The sequence below is a fragment of the Sciurus vulgaris genome (assembly GCF_902686455.1).
Source record: "Sciurus vulgaris genome assembly, chromosome: 12".
In the NCBI taxonomy this organism is placed as follows: Eukaryota; Metazoa; Chordata; class Mammalia; order Rodentia; family Sciuridae; genus Sciurus; species Sciurus vulgaris.
In genome coordinates, this window is record NC_136473.1 from 71,777,544 (window position 1) to 71,794,954 (window position 17,411).

A 17,411-nucleotide genomic window follows, 5' to 3' on the forward strand; every position below is an offset into this window, starting at 1 on the left:
CTCCCAGATTTATGTATAGTCTTGCATTGCTTAGTGATGGGGGTATGTTCTGAGAAATTCAGTGTCAGGCAATTTCATCACAGTGCAAACATCACAGAATGTACTTACACGCACTTACATGGTCTAGCCTACAACACACATATAGGGTACTTGAGACAAATATACACACATATATCTCAGAGATTAAATACCATACACACATGATTAAGGCAACCACATGAGAAAATGAAGCAATCAACACAAGATGCAGAAGGCTGCTACTAGTTAACACAGCACACTGTAAACTTTTTTAATAAGTGGAAAGAATGCACTATAAAATAATGATCAAAAAGTGTAGTGTTCCCAGATATCCCACTCCTTGGTATTTTCTTCAAAGATCTAAAATTGGCATACTACAGTGACACAGTCACATCAAAGTTTATATCAGCACAATTCACAATAGCCAGACTATGGAATCAAGCTAGATGCCGGTCAACAGATGAATGGATTAAGAAACTGTGGTATATACATACAATGAAATTCTTCTCAGCCATTTAAAAAAGAATGAATGATGGCATTTGCCAGTAAATGGATGGAGATGGTAAGTGAAATTAGCAAAACTCAGAAACTCAAAGGTTGAATGTTTACTCTTATATGCAGAAGCTAGAGTAAAATAATTGAAAGGGGAGGGAAGGATAAGATAACATAAAGAACCAATCGAATACAAATTAAATTAATTAATACAAAATAATTAATAGGTCAGAAGGAAGTCTGTAGAGTAGGGGAAGGAAAATGGGAAGGGGAGGGAGGACAGGAAGGAAAAGGGGCAGGGAAAGCGGGGGAGATCATGAATTGAAACCAATTTCCATGCATGTATGAGTCTGTTGGAATGGACCCAACTACTATGTATAACTATAAAGCTATAATAATAACAACAACAGCAATAATAATAATATAGAGTTTAAAAACATGAACCAGTAACATAGTCATTTATTATTAAGTATCATGTGCTATATATAATTGTATGTTGCACTTTTATACAACAAGCAGCACAGTAGGTGTGTTTATACCAGATCAACACAGACACAGGAGTCATGTCACATGATGTCATATGATGACCACAACTCATTAGGCTATTTTCTCATTTTAATTACATTTTAACCTTAATATCTACACTTGAATGATTTTTCTTAAAGAGGGTGCCCCTGTGGCATCACCTCCTTATATTCTTATGGGACCACTGTCATATTTGCAGTCTGTTGTTGACCAAAACACCACTAAGTGGTGCGTGACTGTGTTAAACAAAAGTCCTGTTAAAATTCCAGAAATATTTTTCTATAGATATACATCTGCTTGTCCTAAAATTTACATGGAAAGACAAAGGAACTAGAAAGGCTAAAATCATCTTTAAAAAGAAGAAATCAGACTCTCCAATTTGAATTCATTATATAGCTATTGTAATAGAGGTTGTAAAGTCTTGGCATAGAAAGACACATAAATCAATGAAGCAGAATAGACAATTCAAACTCCCACAATTATGGACACCTGCTTTTTGACAGAAGTGCCAAAATAACTCAACAGAGGAAAATAGCCTTTCAACAATTGGTGCTTGAGTAATTGGACATCTACAGGTAAAAGAGATGAACATCAACCTAAGCGACCCAGCCTATAGAAAAACAGACTTAAAAAGGACCACATGTTTAAGTATAAAATGAAAAACTATAAAACTTTTAGAAAAAAACAGGAATACACAAGACCTTGGCTTCAATTCCCTGAACCACTGGAAAAAAACATCTTCAGGGCATAGTGCTAGGCAAAGAGTTCTTAGATTTGGTGACAAAAGTATTATCCACAAAAGGAAAAACTGATAAATTGAACTTTATCAAAGTTAAAACTTTTGCTCTGTGAAAGGATGTCGAAAGGATGAAAAGACATGCTACAGGATGGGAGAAAATATTTGCAAACAATATGTCTGACAAAAGACTGGTTCCTAGAATATATAAAGTACTTCTGAAACTCAGTAATGAAACAACAAAAAATCCCAACTAAAAAACACACAAAAGATAGAAACATTTCATGGAAGAACAGATATGGCTGGCAAAGATGAAAAGATATTCAACATCATTAACCACTTGGGAAATGCAAATTAAAACCTTGATGAGCTATCACTAAAAACCTATAAGAGTGACTAAAATATTTTTTTAAAGTGATAACATCAAATGCTGGAGAGCATGCAGAGAAATGGAATCACTCATACATTGCTGGTGAGAATTTAAACATAGAGTCTGGAAAACATGTTGGCAGTTTCTTTAAAAAGTTTTAAGTTTCTTTAAAAACTACACATTTGGGACTGGGGTTGTGGTAGAGCGCTTGCCTAGCACATGTGAGGCACTGGGTTCCATCCTCAGCACCGCATAAAAATAAATAAATGTATTGTGTCCATCTACAACTAAAAAAATATTTAAAAATAACTATACATTCAACTATTCTATGGCCCAGAAATTGTACTTCTGGGTATTTATCCCAGATAAATGAATACTTATGCTTACACAAAATCCTGTATTATGAATGTTTGTAGCAGTTTTATTTGAAGTAGCCAAGAACTGGGAAACCATCGTTAATAATAAATGGTAAACTCTGGTATGTTTATTGCATGGAGAAGTATTCCAAGTGTAAAAGAGACAATCTCAAAAGGTGATGCACTGTAAGATTACATTTATGTGCAACATTCTTGAAATGACAAAATTACAGAAACGGAGAAAAGGTTGGTGGTTGCCAGGGGTTGAGGGGTGGGTGGGACAAGCATGGAGAGAAGTGTTTGTGACTCTTAAAGGGCCACACGAGGGCTCTTTGGGTGATGGAAAGTTCTGTATTTTCACTGTCAATATCCTTCTCAGTTTTGATACCAGCCTATAATTTTGCAAGATTTTCCATTGGGGAAAACTGGATAAAGGGCACACATGGTCTCAGGCAAGAAAATCTACAGATATCTCAAAATTAAAAAGTTTAATTTTTAAAAAGAAACAAAACAATAATGATGTAGATGTATATTTATTTTCATACAAAGATATTTATGATGTTCCTAAGTGGAAAAGTAGGTTTGAGTAGGATTTCATGCACACACACATGCACAGGTGTGTGAATAGAAAAAGATGGAAAAGTAAGAAATGCCAAAGTGTTAATATTTATCTCTGTGCTGGTGGTTGATTGTGGGGAACCTTTTTCTTCTATATGTTTTCAATGGAGTCCAGATTTTATTATCATATATGACCAAGTATCAAAAATATTAAAGGTTATAAAGTTAACTAGCTGACTAGCTAGCTAACTACCTATTGCCCCAAATGTCAATGACTGATGACTAACAGGGCTGGAATTAGGAAAGTAATTTTCTTATTCTAAAAAAAAGCCACAATAAACTACAAATTTTAAAAGGTGGCAAGTCCCCCAAATTAAGAAAATTCTATATTATTAATAATTTCTATAATACTTTTCCTTACACTTAAAGATTTTTTTTTGTTGTAGATTGACACAACACCTTTATTTAATTAATTTATTTATTTATATGAGGTGCTGAGGATCGAACCCAGTGCCTCACACATGCTAGGCAAGCGCCCCTCCACTAAGCTACAACCCCAGCCCTTCCTTATGCTTTTTTTTTTTTAGCCGTTCTTATTTATTTATTTATTTATTTATTTATTTATTTTTGGTACTGGGGATTGAACTCAGGGGTGCTTAAACACTGACCCACATCCCCAGCCCTTTTTAGAAAGCCAGTCTCAGCAACTTAGTGAGGCCCTAAACAATTTATATATATATATATATTTTTTTTTGGATCTTTTTTTTTTAAATTTTATTGTAAACAAATGGGATACATGTTGCTTCTCTGTTTGTACATGGCATAAAGGCATACCATTTGTGTAATCATAAATTTACATAGAGTAATGTTGTTTGATTCATTCTGTTATTTTTTCCCTTCCCCCCACCCCTCCCACCCCTCTTTTCCCTCTATACAGTGCTTCCTTCCTCCATACTTTCCCCCCTCCGTAACCCTAACTCTAACCCTAACACTAACCCTTCCCTCCCCCCCCATTATGTGTCATCATCCACTTATTAGCGATATCATTCGTCCTTTGGCTTTTTGAGATTGGCTTCTCTCACTTAGCATAATATTCTCCAATTTCATCCATTTGCCTACAAATGCCATAATTTTATCATTCTTTATGGCTGAGTAATATTCCATTGTATATATATACCACAGTTTCTTTATCCACTCATCAATTGAAGGGCATCTAGGTTGGTTCCACAGTCTGGCTATTGTGAATTGAGCAGCTATGAACATTGATGTGGCTGTATCTCTGTAGTATGCTGATTTTAAGTCCTTTGGGTATAGGCCAAGGAGTGGGATAGCTGGGTCAAATGGAGGGTCCATTCCAAGTTTTCTAAGGAATCTCCACACTGCTTTCCAGAGTGGCTGCACTAATTTGCAGCCCCACCAGCAATGTATGAGTGTACCTTTCTCCCCACATCCTCGCCAACACCTGTTGTTGCTTGTATTCTTGATAATCGCCATTCTAATTGGGGTGAGATGGAATCTTAGGGTGGTTTTGATTTGCATTTCTCTTATTACTAGAGATGTTGAACATTTTTCCATATGTTTGTTGATTGCTTGTAGATCTTCTTCTGTGAAGTGTCTATGCATTTCCTTGGCCCATTTGTCAACTGGATTATTTGAATTCTTGGAGTAGAGTTTTTTGAGTTCTTTATAGATTCTGGAGATTAGTGCTCTATCTGAAGTATGATTGGCAAAGATATTCTCCCACTCTGTAGGCTCTTTCTTCGCATTGCTGATAGTTTCCTTTGCTGAGAGAAAGCTTTTTAGTTTGAATCTATCCCAGTGGTTGATTCTAGCTTTTATTTCTTGTGCTATGGGAGTCCTGTTAAGGAAGTCTGATCCTAGACCAACAAGGTGAAGATTTGGACCTACTTTTTCTTCTATAATCTGCAGGGTCTCTGGTCTGATTCCGAGGTCCTTAAACCATTTTGAGTTTAGTTTCGTGCATGGTGAGAGATATGGGTTTAGTTTCATTCTGTTGCATATGGATTTCCAATTCTCCCAGCACCATTTGTTGAAGAGGCTATCTTTTCTCCATTGCATATTTTTGGCCCCTTTGTCTAGTATGAGAAAATTGTATTTATTTGGGTTTGTGTCCGTGTCCTCTATTCTGTACCATTGATCTACCTTTCTATTTTGGTACCAATACCATGCCGTTTTTGTTACTATTGCTTTGTAGTAGAGTTGAAGATCTGGTATTGCAATACCCCCGTTTCACTCTTCCTGCTAAGGATTGCTTTAGCTATTCTGGGTTTCTTATTCTTCCAAATGAATTTCATAATTGCTTGCTCTATTTCTTGTAAGGTACGTCATTGGGATTTTAATTGGAATTGCATTGAATTTGTATAGCACTTTAGGTAGTATGGCCATTTTGACAATATTAATTCTTCCTATCCAAGAACATGGAAGATCTTTCCATCTTCTAAGGTGTTCTTTAATTTCTTTCTTTAGTGTTGTATAGTTCTCATTGTAGAGGTCTTTCACCTCTTTTGTGAGATTGATTCCCAAGTATTTTATTTTTTTCGAGGCTATTGTGAATGGGGTAGTTTTCCTAATTTCTCTTTCTGAAGATTCATCACTTATATATAAAAATGCATTGGATTTATGAGCATTGATCTTGTAACCTGCTACTTTACTAAATTCACTTATGAGTTCTAAGAGTTTTCTGGTGGAATTTCCAGGTTCCTCTAAATATATAATCATGTCATCAGCGAACAGGGATAATTTGAGTTCTTCTTTTCCAATTCGTATCCCTTTAATTTCTTTGGTTTGTCTAATTGCTCTGGCTAGAGTCTCAAGAATGATGTTAAATAGAAGTGGTGAAAGAGGGCATCCCTGCCTTGTTCCAGTTTTTAGGGGGAATACTTTCAGTTTTTCACCATTTAGAATGATATTAGCCATGGGCTTAGCATAAATGGCCATTACAATGTTAAGGAATGTTCCCACTATCCCTATTTTTTCTAGTGTTTTAAGCATGAAGGGGTGCTGTATTTTATCAAATGCTTTTTCTGCATCTATTGAAATAATCATGTGATTCTTGACTTTAAGTCTATTGATATGGTGAATTAAATTTATTGATTTCCTGATGTTGAACCAACCTTGCATCCCTGGGATGAAACCCACTTGATCATGGTGCACTATCTTTTTAATATGTTTTTGTATGCGATTTGCTAAAATTTTGTTGAGAATTTTTGTGTCGATGTTCATTAAGGATATTGGTCTGAAATTTTCTTTCCTTGATGAGTCTCTGTCTGGTTTAGGTATCAGTGAGATATTGGCTTCACAGAATGAGTTTGGGAGGGTTCCCTCCTCTTCTATTTTATGGAATACTTTGAGAAGTATTGGAATGAGCTCTTCTTTAAAGGTTTTGTAGAACTCGGCTGAGAACCCATCTGGTCCCGGACTTTTCTTTGTTGGTAGGCTTTTGATGACTTCTTCTATTTCAGTACTTGAAATTGGTCTATTTAAATTGTTTATGTCCTCCTCGTTCAGTTTAGGCAATTCATATGTCTCTAGAAACCTGTTGATGTCTTCAAAATTTTCTATTTTGTTGGAGTATAGATTTTCAAAATAAATAGCTTCTAATTATGTTTTGTATTTCAATCGTGTCTGTTGTGATATTTCCTTGTTCATTCCAAATTTTAGTGATTTGGGTTTTCTCTCGTCTTCTCTTTGTTAGTGTGGCTAAAGGTTTATCAATTTTGTTTATTTTTTCGAAGAACCAACTATTTATTTTTTCTATTTTTTGTATTGTTTCTTTTGTTTCAATTTCATTGATTTCAGCTCTGAGTTTAACTATTTCCTGTCTTCTACTACTTTTGGTGCTGGTCTGTTCTTCTTTTTCTAGGGCTTTGAGCTGTAGTGTTAGGTCATTTATTTGTTGAGTTTTACTTCTTTTATTAAATCCGCTCCATGGAATAAATTTCCCTCTAAGTACTGCTTTCATAGTGTCCCAGAGATTTTGATATGATGTTTCTTTGTTCTCATTTACCTCTAAGAATTTTTTAATTTCCTTCCTAATATCTTCTGTTATCCATTCATCATATAATAGCATATTGTTTAATCTCCAGATGTTGGAATAGTTTCTGTGTTTTACTCTTTCATTTATTTCTAACTTCAATCCATTATGATCTGATAGAATACATGCTAGTGTCTCTATCTTCTTGTATTTGCTAACATTAGCTTTGTGGCATAATATATGGTCTATTTTAGAGAAGGATCCATGTGCTGCTGAGAAGAAAGTGTATTCACTCTTGGTTGGATGATATATTCTATAAATGTCCGTTAAGTCTAAATTATTGATTGTGTTATTGAGATCTATGGTTTCTTTGTTCAATTTTTGTCTGGAAGATCTGTCCAGTGGTGAGAGAGGCGTGTTAAAATCACCTAGTATTATTGTGTTATGGTCTATTTGGTTTCTGAATTGAGAAGGATTTGTTTGACATACATGGATGAGCCACTGTTTGGGGCATAGATGTTTATGATTGTTATATCTTCCTGATTTATGCTTCCCTTAAGCAGTATGAAATGACCTTCTTTATCCCTTCTGACTAACTTTGGCTTGAAGTCCACATTGTCTGAAATGAGGATGGATACTCCAGCTTTTTTGCTGAGTCCATGTGCATGGTATGTTTTTCCCCATCCTTTCACCTTTAGTCTATGGGTATCTTTTTCTATGAGGTGAGTCTCTTGTAGGCAACATATTGTGGGATCTTTCTTTTTAATCCAATCTGCCAGTCTATGTCTTTTGATTGATGAATTCAGGCCATTAACGTTCAGGGTTATTATTGAGATATGATTTGGTTTCCCGGTCATTTGGTTCATTTTTTAAATTTTATTTATTTATTTGTTTGACGCAACTTGTTTCCTCCTTTATTTGACAATTCCTTTAGGATAATTCCTCCCTTTGCTGATTTGCTTCTTTGTTTTTCATCTCTTCCTCATGGAATATTTTGCTGAGAATGTTCTGTGATGCTGGCTTTCTTTTTGTAAATTCTTTTAGCTTTTGTTTATCATGGAAGGATTTTATTTCATCGTCAAATTTGAAGGTAAGTTTTCCTGGGTATAAGATTCTTGGTTGGCATCCATTTTCTTTCAGGGCTTGAAAAATGTTGTTCCAGACCCTTCTAGCTTTTAGGGTCTGGATTGAAAAATCTGCTGATATCCGTATTTGTTTCCCCCTGTATGTAATTTGGTTCTTTTCTCTCACAGCCTTTAAAATTCTGTCTTTATTTTGTATGTTAGGTATTTTCATTATAATGTGCCTTGGTGCGGGTCTGTTGTAATTTTGTGTATTTGGAGTCCTATAAGCTTCTTGAACTTGATTTTCCATTTCATTCTTCAGATTTGGGAAATTTTCTGATATTATTTCATTGAATAGATTGTTCATTCCTTTGGTTTGTTTCTCTAAGACTTCCTCAATCCCAATAATTCTTAAATTTGGCCTTTTCATGATATCCCATAGTTCTTGTAGAATCTGTTCATGATTTCTTACCATCTTCTCTGTTTGTTCAACTTTGTTTTCAAGGTTAAATATTTTGTCTTCAATGTCTGAGGTTCTGTGTTCCAGGTGTTCTATCATACTGGATATGCTTTCTATGGAGTTCTTAATTTGGTTTATTGTTTCCTTCATGTCAAGGATTTCTGTTTGGTTTTTTTTTTTCATTATCTCTAACTCTTTATTGAAATGATCTTTTGCTTCCTGTGTTTGCTCTTTTAACTGTCGATTGGTGCTATCATTCAATGCCTGCATTTGCTCTTTCATCTCACATTCAGTGCGTGCATTTCCTCTTTCATCTCATCATTTGCTTCTCTGATCATTTTAATTATGTACATTCTGAACTCCTTTTCTGTCATTTCTTCTGCCATGCTGTCATTGGGTTTTATTGATGTAACATCTAGATTTGTTTGCAGCATTTTCTTACCTTGTTTTCTCATATTGTTCAGGTATCAGTGGACCGCTGAGATATTGTAGGTTTCCTCTATTGACTTACAATGTCCCTGAAGATTTCTATATATATCCCCTCTTAGCCTTCAGTAGGCTGAAGTCTTGGAGGAAGTTGATAATGCGGTGCTCCACAAGGAAGCTGCCTCTCTAGGAGTGGTGGCCTTCAGGTGGGGTTTATTCCCTGCTAGTGGGCAGAGGTGCCTCCACTTGTTGATCAATGGTCATCCAAAGGGGACCTAGGCTGTGGGCTGAGGCAAGGCCTGTTTGGGCCTGTGTCTCTGGTTTTACCGTCCTTGTGGGGAAACCTCACCCAGCAGGGAAGACTCACCCGGTGGGGCGGTCTCGTTGGTCAGTTCCCTCCTAGAGGTTCCCCTCAATTTAAGCTACTGCCTGGGCTGGGCTGCCTTCCTCTGCAAAGTTCCCAGGGTCCCGGCCCTACCTCCTGGGCCTGGGAGCCTCACCCATCGCAGATGAATCTCCTTAGGCTGCCCCTCCTCAGAGAATCTGCCCGCAGGCCTGGAACCTTCGCTGCGCCCCTAAGCGTGTCTCTGTGGGGCTCTTCCACCAAGAGGCCTCCTAGATCCTGGGACCCTGCTCTGCACCTAATCGCCTGGCTATGCGGCCCCTCCTCTGAGCAGCCACCTGGGACCCCGTACAATCGCTCTGAGTCCCAGAGACCCGCCACACGCCTCTTCCTCCAGATAGCCACCCAGTATTCCGGTGTGGTCACTAGGAGTCCAAGCAACTCACTGCGTGCCTCCTCCCACCAACCACCCGTAGCCCTGGGCAATCAATCACTCCAAGTCGGAATGACCCTCCCTGTTCCTCCTCCTCCTCCTGGTAACCCCCCGGGTGTTCAGGAGCGGTCGCTCTGAGTGGCTCTGAATCCACGTGACCCGCTGCACGCGTCCTCTGGGAAACCGCCCGGAGCTCTGGTGCGGCCACTCGAGACCAAGCGACCCACTGTGCTTCTCCTCCAGGCAGCCCCCCTGTGTTCAGGAGCGGTCGCTTTAAGTCCAAACAACTCACCAATCACCTCCTCCTCTGAGCAGCTGCCTGGAGCGCTAATGCAGTCACTGCGAGTCCAAACGACCCGCTGCGCTCCTCCTCCTCCTCCTCCTACTCCTCTGGGCAGGCCCCGGTGTTTAGAAGTGGTCTGAGTCCAAACAGCTCGCCACGCAGCCCCTCCTCTGGCAACCGCCTGTAGCTCTGGTGTAGTCACTCCGAATCCAAGCGGCCGCGCTCCTCCTCCTCCTCCTCAGGGCAGGCCCCGGGGTTCTGAGTCCACACAGCTCTCCTCATCGCTCCTCCCCTGGGCAGCCACCAGAGCCCCAGTGGTTGCTCCGAGTCCCAGCGCTGTGCTGAGCGGCTTCCTTTACGATGCTCCCAGTTGTCCGCGTTCACTGCTTCAGCGGGGGGAGGGGCATCTCGCCGGCAGCTCTACTTCACAAAGTTCCCTGCGTTCCGGGACTACCGTCCCATCCGGGATGCCTCCCCAACGGGAGAGACTCACCCGGCTGCTTTGAGTTGGTCCCAAGTCTCTCAATATCTCCTCTTTTGAATCCTGAGTCCTGGAGCAACATGAAATGCAGCCACCCTCTAGGCCGCCATCTTGAAACCTCCCTTCCTTATGCTTTTGAGCTACTTTTTGCCTCTCTCTCTGTAAGACGGTGAGTCTGTACTTCCATTTTCTACAGGAAAAACTAAAAAGATATTCAGTCTTTTCACACTGTGAATGAAAATTAGAGTTTAAAAAATATTTGAGGGATGGAAATGTAGTTCAGTGGTAGAGTGCTTGCATCCATGAGGCCTTGGCTTCAATCCCCAGTCAAAACAAACAAACAAACAAACAAAAGTTCAGATTTTTTTTTCAGCCTGACAGCATATTATTTATTAGTAATATGTAATTTTTTAGAGTTGTCAAACTCAGAGAAATCTATTATTTATTTATTTATTTATATGTGGTGCTGAGGATCAAATCCAGTGCCTCACATGTGCTAGGCAAGCACTCTACTACTGAGCCACAACCCCAGTCCAAAAATCTATTCACTTTTAAAAATACATGAGTTGAGACTATGGAGCATTCATGGGACTACTTAAGAAAGACCGCATTGCCAAGAAAGAAGGTGCTTCATATCTGGAGCATGAGCAGCTGGCTACAGCGAATAAAAACTTTCTCACTGGAAAAAAAAAAAAAAAATACATGAATTGTCACTTTTCAGGGCATTTTATGTCTTCTTTTCCAGTAATTCACCTTAAATATTCTTACAAATGATGAGACTCATTAACCAATTTGTCACTGATGTCCTCATTATAGTGGCATATTATGAACTTGATATTATCATCACCAATGTCAATATTTATTTGTGCTTGTACAACCTCATTATAGGATCATCAAATCATTCAAAAGCCTGCACATTACTTCCAATTGACATTTATCTTTTCCTCGGAATGAACTATTGCCTCAAGTAGAGCCTTAAATGTGTTATTATAATTTGCCTTTCTAATGATTTCAATTAATTATCATTATCTGCTTTTTACATTTCCTGAATTCTGCATATTTTTTCTTTTGGTTCTTTGAATTCATAAATATATAGGGATAACAAAAAACGGTGCTCTTCATCTGTGAACAGGAGTTTGTAATTCTAATTTGTTTATTGAGATGCTCTACATTTTTTCAAGTGGTGGTTAAGGTGTCAGATTCTACAGTGAGATCTATCCTTTGCACTCCCTCAACGTGGCCTCTGTGTGGTTGAAGCTGGGAAGACTGTACACGGGCCTGGAAAACGAAGCTGCAGGAGAGAAAGTCCTGAAGAAGGCATTGCAATCATGGAAGTAGCTCATGGCAAAGATCGTCCATATATTTCTGAGATAAAGCAGGAAATCGAAAGCCACGGAACTCGTGCTTTTCATCATTTCAGTTTCCATTCAGAAACCTTAAAGGATTTGAATATTTCAAATCTTAGGCACCACTCCAGCGCTTCTCTAAACTAATTGGGATGAAACACTTCTTGCACTTAAACCTTACCCTCGCCATCTTTGATGGTGTTCTTGTTCTTCCACCAAAATATTAATTTGGAATGCTTTCTTTTTCCTAAGAGTAATGGCATGGTTTCATATAATATATTTTGGACACATCGAGTTTTTTAAATTGCATTTATTTTTTCCCCTCATGCCTATTGTAATGTTCTGAACAAACTTGACTGATGTAAGAGAGTATTCAAAACCAAGTGTCAGATCCAAGTTTTATGAAATGTATCACTCCCGTTAACAAGAAAAAGAAAAAACCCTGTTACATTCATAATTGTATTAGCCATATTGTTGATTTCATTCCTGACAAAAGAGAATTCTGTTTTGACTAGATGTAAACAAGAACTGAAGAATCCTCTGCTTTCAATCTTACATGTGTGATGATGTGAAGGATTTCAAATGTACAGCTGCCGGGGCTGTGCATTTCAAATCTGGTTTCTCCTTCACCACCCACATCTTTCTTTCTTTCTTTCTTTCTTTCTTTCTTTCTTTCTTTCTTTCTTTCTTTCTTTCTTTCTTTCTTTCTTTCTTTCTTTTTTTCTTTCTTTCTTTCTTTCTTTCTTTCTTTCTTTCTTTATTTTTTTTTTTTTTAATATTGGTGATTGAACTCCATTGGTGGAGGGGCACTCCACCAATGAGCCACATCATCCCCAGCCCTATTTTGTGTTTATTTAGAGACAGGGTCTCACTGAGTTGCTTAGCGCCTCACTTTTGCTGAGGCTGGCTTTGAACTCTCTCTCCTCCTGCCTCAGCCTCCTGAGCTGCTGGGATTACAGGTGTGTGCCACCGCATCTGGCTCTACCCACATATTTCTGGCAGTGAAGGATATTATTATCTTAGGACAAAAATATACTGTTGCCTGGGTGTGGTGTCCCAGGCCTGTAATCCCAGCAATTGGTGAAGCTGAGGCAGTCTGAGCAATTAAGCAAGGCCCTAAGCAACCTAGTGAGACCCTGTCTCAAAATAAAAAATAAAAAGGGCTGGAGATGGGGATGTGGCTCAGTGGTTAAGTGCCTCTGGGTTCAATTCCTGGTATAAAACAAAAACAAAAACAAAACTACATTGTTTGGGGGGTTTAGCAGTGGAAGTATTTCTGGAGGCCATATAACTAGCAAAAATGTGACTCCATATAGAAGTGATTGCAAACCCCATGCATATATCCTAATGGGCAAATATTTCTGATCAAGCACTCCTTTGCAGGGTCCCCCAAATACCTGTAGTGACTCTTCCTGAGGAGACTGAGGGAATGATGAGGTGAAAACAGTGGTTGGTCTTTTTTTTTTTTTAAGTATATTTTAGATATTGAGAGATCTTTATTTTATTCATTTATTTATATGTGGCGCTGAAGATCGAACCCAGTGCCTCACACATGCTAGGCACGTGCTCTACCACTGAACCACAACTCTAGCCCGAAAACAGTGGTCTTAACCATTATGGTTTAAGTATTGCATTTTTGCAAATTTTATTAAGATTTATCACCCTGTGCACACATTGCTAGGCCCCTTCTGGGCCATGACAGAGACCTGTGCAAGCGAGGCATCCTGAAGCTTAAGCTCAGTAACTTCCAGCAAATTTGCCTCAGCCTCTGCTGTTGCCAACATCTTCCCAAACACATCCCCAGTCTCCTGATTACTGCCATCACCTCCTGTGTCTTCCTTGCCCCTTTCAGTCTATTCTTAACACAGGGGCCAAAGTGACCCCATAAACACTCAAATCAGATCAAAAGCCTCCAGTGTTGCCCATCTCACTCTAAGTAAAAGCCATGTAGCCTGGAAGGCTCAGCATGACCTTGGCTCTTACTACTTTTCTGACCTCATTTCTTGGTATCCACACCTTCCTCACTCCACCCCAGTCACATGAGCCTCCTGCAGTTTCCTGAATGGTCAGGCATGCTTCCATTGGGTTTTTGCATTTGCTGTTGGTACCATTTGGTACACTTCTCCCAGATGTTCACCCTCCCGCTCATCCCTAGTTCTTGTCCCTGCTTCATATTTCTTCATAAAACATATCACCATCTAACACGCTACATTTTGTTTATTGTCTGTCTCTCTCCTCTACAATGCGAGCCTCCTGAGGCATGACTTTTCTTCACTATTGTATCCTGGTGCCTAGAACCGTGGCCAAAAAACAGTGACTGGCTTCTAGTTAACAGTGGTTTCTGCCTTCAACTCTCTATTGCTTAGCCCCACCAGAAGCCCACAGGACCATCTTCTGAGAAAGTCCAGTGAGAGTACTATTACCAAAAGGTCAATTTCCCTAAGAGAGAAAAGCAAAAGTGAACTAGTGACAGCATTTTCTAGCATTTGAGTGACTTGTTTTCATAAGGAGATATCTTCTTGTGAAGTGACTCACCAGTGGATTTGACCACTGAGCTATAAAACCTCCTGCACCTCCCATCCCCAAAGATGTAATCCAGGGTCATTGTGGTATTAATAGGAAATTGCCAAATCATATCATTTCTCTTCTCAGTTTAAGAAAAAAATACAAATAAAAAAGACATTTGAAATGTTTTTTTCTTGTTTATCTTTTCTTCATTTTCATTTTTCTTTTTCCTTCTGACTTAAGAAGGTTAAAACGAACCAGAAAATATTACAGAAAAGTAGGAAAAACAGGCTGGTGGGACATATTCTTCTTGATCAGATAAGTGTTGGCATTCCCCTGTGGCAAATGAGCTTAGTACCAGGGAAGGGAATGATGTAAACATATGTGTATTAATTATAAATATGAAATGTTTGAAGATGTGAACACAAAACCGTTTTCCAAAAAATTTTAAAAGACAGATAAAAGAAATTACTTAATATTTCACTATCACAAGAAAAATGCTACCACCTTGGTATATTTTCTTCCAATCTTTCTTCATATGCATAGATTTTTATACACATTATACATGTACTTTTTGGTGCCCTTATTTTTTCCCTCTCTTTACCTCACTTCAAATGAGTCTTCATGCAGACAAAATTTGACTACATGCTTATAAATTTTAAGGATACATTCTATGCTGTGAGAGGATTTGTTAAGCCATTCAACTATAATTGGACATTTATATTGCTTACAAAATTTCACTCTTAAAGTGTTATAAACTTTTAGTGAATATAGTATTTTTCTCTTGAGTATCTTCAAGGATCTTCCTGGGATGACTTTATAAAAGTGGGAAAACAGTCAAAGTGATAACTTATATAGTTCTTAGAAGTTATAATACAATTGCTTTCTAATAGATTTGTGCTGATTTACAATGATGCCAGTAACTATTTACTAATTTCCAGTAGGTATTTTGCTAATTTAATATTTTATAAGGATTTTTATTTTAATATTTTTTTTCTTCTCTATTTTCCTTGATTACTTTCTCTGCTGGGAAATGCCAGTTCATTGTCACTGGTGCAATTTATCTTTGTGGGGTTGTCTCAGTATTTTTCTGATTTCTTTTCATGGGCTAGATTTAATAGTTTAATCTATTAGTGCTTGCTCATAAGCACTATATTTTCCCAATTTGTTTTAAATTTCTAGTTATACTGCCATTGAAAACAACTTAGCACTTTCCGTAGTTCAGATCTTACCAATGTCATTTCTCCTATCAAGCATAGTCTTAGAAGATCCTTTCCTTGTTCTGTTCTCAGGGCATTAACAAGGATTTACTTCTCTCTGATTTTTATTTCTGTATCTATTTAATTCATTAGCTGATGCATGATATGCAGATCAAATTGATCTCTTATGCATAACATAAGGAGAAGATTAAGCCTATGTGAAGAGTTCTTTGTGCTGGGACATGGTCCCAGGACCCCTGGGGAGAGATATGGGAAGGTATAGCCTCAAAGAACTCAGAATATGGTGTGGTTCAGCAGGAACAGAAATGGCAACAACCAGAATGAAGCAAGGAAGTGTCCTTAAAGTCCAGTGGGGTTTTACCTTGCCCTTTCCTTTCATAACCAACATTGGGGAAAGAAAGCACTTCTGAACATTATGACATTTGCAACAGAGGTTTTCTTGTTCTGTTAGAGTCCTTTGAATTTCCCGAGAAAGGCAGCTCTCAGTTGACCAGTGAGTGCAAGCACTTGTGTGCAGAGCGCTGTGCTAGGCACACTGTGCGAACTGAGTGACATGTAAAAGTAACAGCCCAAGGCAACCATGAATCATGTTCAGTAGTGAAAAAACCGGGGTAGAATGGTTTAGCCCTGGTGTTGCATGCAGCAAGGTGACTATAGTGCTGCGACCACTCTGTCCTCCCTCTTCTTCGCACTCCCTCCTCTGGCCTCAGTTGTCCAAGGCCCCTGTCAGAATCTCCACTAGCTTTTCTGCCAGCAGCCAAGCTGCCAAGTTCACGCAGCCTCCGCTGAAAACTTTAGCAAAGATGGGGTCTTAAATCCTGGCGGAGAGCCACGTACACTAGAAAACAGACAGGCCTGTCTCCTATCCACACGCTGCCGTGCTAAAGGCCAAAGTGACTACCAGGAGGAAAGGAACTTCTGAAGTAGGTCCCACCGGTCCACCCAGATTTGCGGTTATCTTTGTTTCCCCGATGCTCACAGCATGTAGACGACAAAAGCGTAACCTCCAGTTTTCCTTTGCTGAATACAATCATCTTGGCTTCTTATTTTTAACAGGTAGGCAGGTGGAGGTGAACACTCCATACCTCTGCCAGTGTCCAGTATGGTATGAGAGTGACATCCACATCGTAGACAGACACCTGCCACCTTCACCTTGAAAAAGAAAAAAAAGATCCGGTCCTTTTAAACGTAGTGTGGCTGACCCACATCCCCGAATCTGTCAAGTGACGTTCCAAGGCGGCAAATTTGCTTTCAGAAAAGCCTGTCGCCGTTTCTGCCCCTAACCACCCTCCGCTCAGGGAATTCACCCAAGCTGCCGCCCCGCCTACTTCTCTCGCCCAGCCCCGAGGGACGCGGGGAAAAAAGGATTGGTGCTCCCCGCAGAAAAGCCCTGGGACGCCCGCGGCTTTAGGGTGTGCAGTAGGACTCGGTGAAGCCGGCTGACCCCGCCTCCCGCCTGCGCCTCCTGGGCTGCGGAAGGAGTGAGAGTGGCTCTTCCAGGTGACAGATCGCCGTGGAGAAAGTCCCCCCGAGGCTGTGACCCGCGCTAGGGGGCGCAGGGAGGCGTGGCCGATGGGCAGGAAGATGTCGTGATGGGACCGGGAAAAAACCACCAACCCCAAATCCTCCCACTTGTGTTTCTCAACACGAGTTCCCGTAGAGAGGTCGAAGGACCCCAAAGGCTGCGCCGTGCCTCCCGGACCCCCACCCGCCCGGCGTCACCTCTTGTGGGTGGGCTTCGCGTTCCCTCCTAGGTTTCAGAGCCACCACGTGACTTCCATGAAGCGAGGGGCCGCTGCGG